This window comes from Rhinopithecus roxellana, chromosome 7, assembly GCF_007565055.1.
Source record: "Rhinopithecus roxellana isolate Shanxi Qingling chromosome 7, ASM756505v1, whole genome shotgun sequence".
Taxonomy (NCBI): domain Eukaryota; kingdom Metazoa; phylum Chordata; class Mammalia; order Primates; family Cercopithecidae; genus Rhinopithecus; species Rhinopithecus roxellana.
Genome location: NC_044555.1, coordinates 123,217,937 through 123,229,100, shown reverse-complemented (window position 1 = coordinate 123,229,100; position 11,164 = coordinate 123,217,937). Strand labels below are relative to the sequence as shown.

Genomic DNA, 11,164 nt, shown 5'->3' with positions numbered 1-11,164 from the left:
CTTAAAGAAAAGAATTTTCAACCCAGAATTTCATATCCAGCCAAACTAAGTTTCATAAGTGAAGGAGAAATAAAATCCTTTACAGATAAGCAAATGCTTAGAGATTTTGTCACCACCAGGCCTGCCTTACAAGAGACCCTGAAGGAAGCCCTAAACATGGAAAGGAACAACCAGTACAAGCCATTGCAAAAACATGCCAAAATGTAAAGACCATCGAGGCTAGGAAGAAACTGCATCAACTAACGAGCAAAATAACCACTTAATATCATATTGGCAGGATCAAGTTCACACATAACAATATTAACCTTAAATGTAAATGGACTAAATGCTCCAATTAAAAGACACAGACTGGCAAACTGGATAAAGAGTCAAGACCCATCAGTCTGCTGTATTCAGGAGACCCATCTCACATGCAGAGACATACATAGGCTCAAAATAAAGGGATGGAGGAAGATCTACCAAGCAAATGGAGAGCAAAAGAAAGCACGGGTTGCAATCCTAGTCTCTGATAAAACAGACTTTAAACCATCAAAGATCAAAAGAGAGAAAGAAGGCCATTACATAATGGTAAAGGGATCAATTCAACAGGAAGAGCTAACTATCCTAAATATATATGCACCCAACAGAGGAGCACCAAGATTCATAAAGCAAGTCCTTAGAGACTTACAAAGAGACTTAGACTCCCATACAATAATAATGGGAGACTTCAACACTCCACTGTCAACATTAGACAGATCAACAAGACAGAAAGTTAACAAGGATATCCAGGAATTGAACTCATCACTGCACCAAGCGGACCTAATAGACATCTATAGAACTCTCCACCCCAAATCAACAGAATATACATTCTTCTCAGCACCACATCACACTTATTCCAAAATTGTAAAATGTAAATTATAACAAACTGTCTCTCAGACCACAGTGCAATCAAACTAGAACTCAGGACTAAGAAACTCAATCAAAACCGCTCAACTACATGGAAACTGAACAACCTGCTCCTGAATGACTACTGGGTACATAACGAAATGAAAGCAGAAATAAAGACATTCTTTGAAACCAATGAGAACAAAGATACAACATACCAAAATCTCTGGGACACATTTAAAGCAGTGTGTAGAGGGAAATTTATAGCACTAAATGCCCACAAGAGAAAGCAGGAAAGATCTAAAATTGACACTCTAACATCACAGTTAAAAGAACTAGAGAGGCAAGAGCAAACACATTCAAAAGCTAGCAGAAGGCAAGAAATAACTAAGATCAGAGCAGAACTGAAGGAGATAGAGACACAAAAAACCCTTCCAAAAAATCAATGAATCCAGGAGCTGGTTGTTTGAAAAGATCAACAAAATTGACAGACCGCTAGCAAGACTAATAAAGAAGAAAAGCGAGAGGAATCAAATAGATGCAATAAAAAATGATAAAGGGGATATCACCACCGACCCCACAGAAATACAAACTACCATCAGAGAATACTATAAACACCTCTATGCAAATCAACCAGAAAATCTAGAAGAAATGGATAATTTCCTGGACACTTACACTCTCCCAAGACTAAACCAGGAAGAAGTTGAATCCCTGAATAGACCAATAGCAGGGTCTGAAATTGAGGCAACAATTAATAGCCTACCCACCAAAAAAAAGTCCAGGACCAGATGGATTCACAGCTGAATTCTACCAGAGGTACAAGGAGGAGCTGGTACCATTCCTTCTGAAAATATTCCAATCAATAGAAAAAGAGGGAATCCTCCCTAACTCATTTTATGAGGCCAACATCATCCTGATACCAAAGCCTGGCAGAGACACAACAAAAAAAGAGAATTTTAGACCAATATCCCTGATGAACATCGATGCAAAAATCCTCAATAAAATACTGGCAAACTGGATTCAGCAGCACATCAAAAAGCTTATCCACCATGATCAAGTGGGCTTCATCCCTGGGATGCAAGGCTGGTTCAACATTCGCAAATCAATAAACATAATCCAGCATATAAACAGAACCAAAGTCAAGAACCACATGATTATCTCAATAGATGCAGAAAAGGCTTTTGACAAAATTCAACAGCCCTTCATGCTAAAAACGCTCAATAAATTTGGTATTGATGGAACGTACCTCAAAATAATAAGAGCTATTTTTGACAAACCCACAGCTAATATCATACTGAATGGGCAAAAACTGGAAAAATTCCCTTTGAAATCTGGCACAAGACAGGGATGCCCTCTCTCACCACTCCTATTCAACATAGTGTTGGAAGTTCTGGCTAGGGCAATCAGGCAAGAGAAAGAAATCAAGGGTATTCAGTTAGGAAAAGAAGAAGTCAAATTGTCCCTGTTTGCAGATGACATGATTGTATATTTAGAAAACCCCATCGTCTCAGCCCAAAATCGCCTTAAGCTGATAAGCAACTTCAGCAAAGTCTCAGGATACAAAATTAATGTGCAAAAATCACAAGCATTCTTATACACCAGTAACAGACAAGCAGAGAGCCAAATCAGGAATGAACTTCCCTTCACAATTGCTTCAAAGAGAATAAAATACCTAGGAATCCAACTTACAAGGGACGTAAAGGACCTCTTCAAGGAGAACTACAAACCACTGCTCAGTGAAATCAAAGAGGACACAAACAAATGGAAGAACATACCATGCTCATGGATAGGAAGAATCAATATCGTGAAAATGGCCATACTGCCCAAGGTTATTTATAGATTCAATGCCATCCCCATCAAGCTACCAATGAGTTTCTTCACAGAATTGGAAAAAACGGCTTTAAAGTTCATATGGAACCAAAAAAGAGCCCGCATTGCCAAGACAATCCTAAGTCAAAAGGACAAAGCTGGAGGCATCACGCTACCTGACTTCAAACTATACTACAAAGCTACAGTAACCAAAACAGCATGGTACTGGTACCAAAACAGAGATATAGACCAATGGAACAGAACAGAGTTCTCAGAAATAATACCACACATCTACAGCCATCTGATCTTTGACAAACCTGAGAGAAACAAGAAATGGGGAAAGGATTCCCTATTTAATAAATGGTGCTGGGAAAATTGGCTAGCCTTAAGTAGAAAGCTGAAACTGGATCCTTTCCTTACTCCTTATATGAAGATTAATTCAAGATGGATTAGAGACTTAAATGTTAGACCTAATACCATAAAAACCCTAGAAGAGAATCTAGGTAGTACCATTCAGGACATAGGCATGGGTAAGGACTTCATGTCAAAAACACCAAAAGCAACGGCAGCAAAAGCCAAAATTGACAAATGGGATCTAATTAAACTAAGCAGCTTCTGCACAGCAAAAGAAACTACCATCAGAGTGAACAGGCAACCTACAGAATGGGAGAAAATTTTTGCAATCTACTCATCTGACAAAGGGCTAATATCCAGAATCTACAAAGAACTCAAACAAATATACAAGAAAAAAACAACCCCATCAAAAAGTGGGCAAAGGATATGAACAGACATTTCTCAAAAGAAGACATTCATACAGCCAACAGACACATGAAAAAATGCTCATCATCACTCGCCATCAGAGAAATGCAAATCAAAACCACAATGAGATACCATCTCACACCAGTTGGAACGGCAATCATTAAAAAATCAGGAAACAACAGGTGTTGGAGAGGATGTGGAGAAATAGGAACACGTTTACAGTGTTGGTGGGATTGTAAACTAGTTCAACCATTATGGAAAACAGTATGGCAATTCCTCAAGGATCTAGAACTAGATGTACCATATGACCCAGCCATCCCACTACTGGGTATATACCCAAAGGATTATAAATTATTCTAGTACAAAGACACATGCACACGTATGTTTATTGCAGCACTATTCACAATAGCAAAGACTTGGAATCAACCCAAATGTCCATCTGTGACAGACTGGATTAAGAAAATGTGGCACTAGCCGGGCGAGGTGGCGGGCACCTGTAGTCCCAGCTACTCGGGAGGCTGAGGCAGGAGAATGGCATCAACCTGGGAGGCGGAGCTTGCAGTGAGCTGAGATCTGGCCACTGCACTCCAGCCTGGGCGACAGAGCAAGACTCCGTCTCAAAAAATAAAATAAAATAAAATAAAATAAAATAAAAGAAAGAAAATGTGGCACATATACACCATGGAATACTATGCAGCCATAAAATGGATAAGTTTGCGTCCTTTGTAGGGACATGGATGCAGCTGGAAACCATCATTCTTAGCAAACTATCACAAGAACAGAAAACCAAACACCGCATGTTCTCACTCATAGGTGGGAACTGAACAATGAGATCACTTGGACTCGGGAAGGGGAACATCACACCCTGGGGCATATCATGGGGAGGGGGTAGGGGGGAGGGATTGCATCGGGGAGTTATACATGATATAAATGATGAATTGATGGGTGCTGACGAGTTGATGGGTGCAGCACACCAACATGGTACAAATATACATATGTAACAAACCTGCACGTTATGCACATGTACCCTAGAACTTAAAGTATAATAAAAATAAATAAATAAATAAATAAATAAATAAATAAATAAAAAGGGTGAGATTGAGATTTTAACCTTGCCTTTGCCACTTATTAGCTGGTACGTGTGGGCAAGTTTAACCGCTCTGTGCCTGTTTCCTTGTTTGTGAGCAAGAGTGATGATAATTCTCGTATCTACTTCTTGGGAATAGTTGATGATAAAAGGCTTAATGGAAGAAAAATGCTTGGCATTGTGAATGATTCTTATGCACTCAATCAAAAGTAGTTATTGCATCAAACACTGGGATGGAAGTACTAATTAGGATTACCCAGAAACTGAGGAATCAAAAAAAAAATGTAGCAGTGGTTAGGTCAGTAATCTTTATAAATACATTCCATGTATCTATTGAAGCCTGATTTAGCCTTAAATCCAAAACAAAATAGTCAAATAAGGACGTGGACTACAAAAGACATTGTGTTTTCGCTGTCAGATTCCTATCTGCAGTGTCATAAAGACAACTGGAACAAGATTTGGACAAGAACTTTTTTCCATGAGTAACTAAATGCTCTTCCTCAGCATTAATTTTAATGGCTAGAGGCTAGTCCATCATGTGGATACCTATGTATCTGTTTAATCAGAATATTGGAAGTGTTTACTTGTTATATTTCATTGCTACAGAAGCTGATAAATGTATATCAATTTCTATTCTCCTTTTACTTAACAACTGAACTCATAAGTTTAGCTGGACCCATGGATGTCCATCCTAAAACTATGTTTACAACACGCCTTTGCAATTTTGGCCATATGATTATTATATTGTAGTCAGTGAATTCTGAGCAGAAGTGGCATATTCCACTTCTTAGTTCTGTCTCTAAAAATAAATGAATGCTATGTGCTACCCTGGACTTTTCTTCCTTCCTCTTGACTGGAAGATGGTAACTGGAGCAGTGGCCTTAGATCCAAAGATGAATACTACGTGTTGAGATTAGAAGGGCTGTTTACATAAGAAAGACACAATTGTATCTATTTTTCATGCCATATATTAAGGGGTCTCTTTTTTATATAACCTATAACTTAAATCAACATGTGAACAATGCTATGATAATCACTTCTGCATTTGCAAATTTCTGATTATTTCTTTAAGATAAATTCCCTGAAGTAGAAATTCTTATGCATATAGCATACATATTTTGAGGCATTTGCTACATATTTCCAAATAAACCATTAGCAATGTATAAGATTGCTATTTTTCCCATGTCTACACTGCCTCTCGGTATTGTTACTTTTGTTTTTATCTTTGTCAGTTAATGAGATGAAATATATTATTTTAATTTGCATTTACTTGATGACTTGTGCAGTTAAATATTTTTCTTAAGTTTATTATTTGCATATTTTAAAATTCATTTTCACAAGCCTGTTTATAATGTAAGCATATTTACCTTTCACTGTATTTCTATTTTGTAAATACTCCCCCAATTTCTCATTTACCTTTAATGTTTCTTTAGAATTTGTTACTGTTATTATCAAATAAAGTTCTACCAGTGGTTGTCTTTATAGTTTGACCCACTGTGGTCATGCTTTCAAAGCACAATATTAATAATTATTCACAATACTTTTCAAGTGTGATTTTAATGTTTAATGTTTAAATCTTTAGTTCCTATGAAACTGTTTTTGATATATTACCTAATTTTATTTTTAGCATCATTACTACAGATGGATAGCAGAGTTTTCTCATACCTTTTATACCAGTTCTACTCAACTATGAGCAATATCTCTCCTTTAAAATCAATTTGTAATTGTGTACTTGTGTTTTTATGTGTCACAATAACTGAGGGGTGCTACTTACATTTAGAATCTGATAATCAGGAATGTTATATTATGAAATATGTGATATAATATCACACAAAGAAAATATGTCTGGCCAAAAATATTAAAATTGTACCAATTCAAAATAAAATATATTCTAACTTTGCTGATTATTATTGTCACCAACGGTAGGTATACAGATGTAGATATAGATTCATAAACTCTCTATTTTGTTCTATCCACTCAGACACCTTGACATTGATCTGCTTGGCAACTTCTGACTTGATCTCTCTTGTGTCACATGAGAAGAGAGCCAGGAAGCCATGGGTGTGGGGGTTGATGATGTCGATCTTGTGCAAGGGGCATGGTGTGCACCTTGCATTTTTGGAGCTTTCCGTCTGGGGGCTGGCTGAATTTGGTCTGGGAGTCCATGGGGTTGTAGTTACCGGAGCATGTGAAGGAGTGGCCCAATTTGGAGATCTTGTCCATTGCTTTGTCAATAGTGATCATGTCACCAGCATGGATCTTGTCTTTGGTCAGGGACTCAATCATCTTCGTACCCAGGTCATAGATGGTCTCCATCTTTTTGGTTTTGATTGTCAGTTTTCCCACCTTGGAGCCTATTCCTGTCACTGGTCTATCAATCTGGGTCTCAACCACTTCTCTTTGGATGATCTACGTCTCTTCCTTGAAGCAAATGCCAAAAGATGGCCAGAAAGCCTGTGTCAGTGCCTTGGTCTTGCTCATCTCCAGGGAGATCTCACTGCCAGTGATGGCTATGAACAAGGTGTCAGGTCCCAGGGCCTAGGCCATGCCTAGGGTGATGGCTGTCTTCCCTGTGCCCAGCTGACCAGCAATGAGGACTGCCCACTTGATAATCTTCACCTTATGGATCATCTCCAGCCCCACACCAGCTGCCCGCTGTGCAGCAAAGCTGACCCACCTTGCCCTGGGAAGCCTGTTGAACCTCCAAAGCATCATCCAGTCCAGTCCTCGGATGTGGGAGTGAACACCTCTATGCTCAATCCTCCTCACATCATAGATCTCTGGGACTTTGGTCATGGTCATCACAGTTGCTATGATAAGTCACCAACCACCAATGTCTTTCCTCACTGTTATTTATTTCATAGCACATCCTGATTCTTCTCAAATTTATTATTTTGACTAATATCTTTTTCTTTCTTGAAAAAACATAACTTGAGAACCATTGTCTCATATCTTGATCAACCAAAATTATTCTTTGTCTAAGTTGAATAATTAGGCAGTATACTTTCTCATCCTTAAATATCTGAAAATGTATTTCTGCTGCTTTCATAGGTGAATAATAGCTGGGTGGGTATGTAATTATCTTGTCATTTTCTTTCTCCCCCAAACTCCATAGCCAAGCCATTGTTCAGTTGATTCCCAGCCTTTGAAGTTAGGGAAGAGATGAAAAATAAAAGCATTATTTACTTACTTTAGGGGTAACCTGTTATGATTTTCTTGTGTTCTTCTTGGTTTGTTGGAATAGATAGTTACGGAAATTTTCCTTTTTGATATTAAACGGTAATGTATAGATCATATTCCTTTTCATTAATTTCATCAATTTATATAATATATAGGTATGAAGCATATATATGAATATATTTGGTTAGTTATCAAAAGATAGCTATGTGATTTAGTTATTAAAATATATTACATGAAATAGCTTTAGGCCTTTGAATGAGTAAAACCTGGTTTTGATTACCAACTCTGTTGTTTACTAGCTATAGGATATTGGGGAAATTCAACAAAGTCACTATGTTTCCATTTCCTAATCAGTAAAGTAATAATAATAATATCAACTTGGCAGGGTTGTCAAGAGGAGTAAATGCATTATAACATAGCATATTTACAACGGCTCTTGACATGAAAGAAGCCCTCAATATAATTTGGTATTTTAAATCCTCTCCTACTATCACATTTTAAAATCTGGTGAATATGTTTCTCATCTCCAAAAGGTCTTCCCTGATTTTATTTTGTCCCCCTTTTGTCACTCTTTGTCATGAATTTTTCAGTTTTATACATATAATATACTATTAAATATAATTAAAAATACACAATTATGCATTCCAGATTTTTTTAAGGTTTTCTCCTATTTTTGTTTGTTTTGGGTTTATTTGCTTTTGAGTCAATCAATTTCATAGATCATTTAACATCCAGAGGAACATTTCCTAAGGGAAGTAAATTGATAATCTTATGGCAGACGCTGTGTTGCTGCTTTGTTCAATTTTATTCTCTCTTACTATTGGAACTCTCTCAAAGATCTTTTCCTAAATTAATTATCTGGTGATGGTATGAATGAATACCCTTTGGCAGGTACATCTATGAACTCCTTGTAACAAACAGTTCTCCTTGGCTAAACAAGTATTTATATGCAATGGTTGATTCACGAGATGGTGGCTAGTTTCCAGTATTGAGTGACAGCAGTTTTGTTTGAGCCAGAAGAGTGGTCACAAACTGTCAACCCGCTGACCATGTTTCATTTGGTTAATGTGGTTTTTTTTTTTTTTCTATTTAAATGCCTTTTAACACTGCATATACTCTCTATTTTTCTACAGTCCCAACTATTTTCTGTTGGTTTCACTCCAGGGTCATTTAACTAATTTTTACTACTTTCCCTGTATTTACTTTTGTTTGTGATTCCTAAGCCAGCTTAATGTTTACGCAACTGAACCTCAGTGTAAAGATCAGGATTGAAGAGGGGGCACAAAAACATGTCTAAAACTGCCAACCAGGGCATTAATTAATCAATTCATTCAGCAAATATTCATCGAGTATCTTTGTGCCAGAAGCTGAGATAAGTTCTCATAATAGAGTAGTAAACAAAGTATACATAGTCATTGCCCCCTCTTGGAGCTTACAGTGTAGTGGAAGAAACAAAATTAGCTTAATCACATAAATGAAAAATTTTAACAGTGGCTTACTATACTAGAAGAAGATAGAGAATGAAGAGAAAAGGAGGAGGGAGAGAGAGAGAAATAGAGAAAGGAGACACATAGAGGGGAAACAGAAAGAAAGAACGAGGAGAAGGCGGAGGAATAGATGGGTGAAGAGGAAAGGAGAACAGGGAGGAGCAATGTCAAAGTGGAACCATCAACAGGAGAAAAAATAGAACTAACAACACCCTCTGAATTTATGGAAACACTTAACAATCATAGAACATCTTCATGATTTGAGTTCACATATTAAAGGTGATATAATTCTCTACTTACCAGGGACATCAATTACTTTTGACAACCTTGCTGAGCGTCTTTTCCCAACGACCACTTTTCTGTTTCCACTGTGTGTGTGTGTGTGTGTGTGTGTGTGTGTGTGTGTTTCAAGACAGAACATTTTTGCTGAAAATAAACTGGCTTCTTAATATGGTCACCACATAAGCTTATGAAAGGAAAAGGAGACCTGAAGCAATTGTAGATACTACAACATATGTATTAAAACTTGAAAGCACACAGAAGTGTGACTTTGCCAGCTCATTTTCACTGGGACGCGTGCAAGATCAGAATGAAGATTTACAGTCTATATGGCTTGCCTGGGATGTATTTACCAAAAATAATAGGGCCATTCTCTGTACTCCTGGTCCCCAATCTAGACTCCCTAACAAAAATGAACATATTTCTGTTTGCTATGTTGATGGCTGAAAATATGTCATGACCATTGTGAACATAAAAAATAATGTGAAAGTGATGCTATTCTTTTTCACCCTAAAAAGACTAATGTAAAATTGCTTATTTGGCAATTTTTCAGCATTTTTTCATATATATATATATATATATATATATATATATATATATATACACACACACATACACACACACACAATCTGAATCCACTGCAGTCTCTGAAAGTACATTTGTCTTTTATTTTCTAAAATCTTCCTGTGATAGTATCTACCTATCTACCTATTCAAGCCTTTGTACATAATTATTTACCTGAAGACTGGTTAATTATACTTGTCCAAGTGCCAAGAAAAACTTGAATCATAGCTAAAACCTGAAACTCTTTAATTTTTAAAAATATGTTCATGATGTAGAGATTAAATCTCTACTGTTTTACTTACTAGCTGAGTGATTTAGACCAAAATACCTACTTCTCTGAGCCTCCGTTTTCTGATATATTAAATTGAGACAAAAAAGTACCCACCCCGTAGATCTGCATGAAGATTGAATAAGATGATGCATGAAATGTGCTTAGTAAACAGCATGACCTGTACTAAATGCTCTAAAAGTCACATTACTCATCAAGGATTCATCTCAATAAATTAACCCATCCATATCTCCTTCTGTAGAAAACACTGCCCATTGTATACAGAATCTCCATCATATCACCCAAACAGAATATGCCTGACCATGTGAACCACCAATAAGTACTGATGTGTTTGGGTAATTCTTATGGATTGAATACTGGAATTGGTAAACCTTTTAAAAGTACTGTACAATGTTTACATATGTAACAAAACTGCATGTCCTGCACATGTATCTTGGAAGTTAAAATTAATTTTTTTAAAAAAGTACTGTGCAAAGATTCCAATCCCTTCTAACTCTAGTGATTGGGAGCAATTAGCAGCACAGGGCATGAGAGGCTTCAGGGTTTGAAGCAATAAAAGATTCCCTGATGAGCATTCAAAAAAATAAATAAAAGTACTTTTAATATTTTCATATGAATGAATTTAAAAATTCATTAAAAATGTAATTTAAGCTATTATGATTTTAAAATTTGCTGTTCAGCTGATTACTTTAAAAATGAATTGCCTTTTGTTCACAACCAGAGATAGTTCACTAACTGATTAATCTGACAGTCCAGTTTACCGTCTCTGCTAAGTTCTCAACTAAGCTGGCTCAGTTTAAGATTTCTCAGCCATGAATTTATTAAAGCAGCTTATAAAATTGCTCT

General features: G+C 36.7%; 1 pseudogene; it reads right to left on the bottom strand.

Annotated features, from left to right (window-relative positions):
* Positions 1-6,432: 6,432 nt before the first annotated feature.
* LOC104654250 lies at positions 6,433-10,297 on the bottom strand (annotated as a pseudogene).
* Positions 10,298-11,164: the final 867 nt, after the last annotated feature.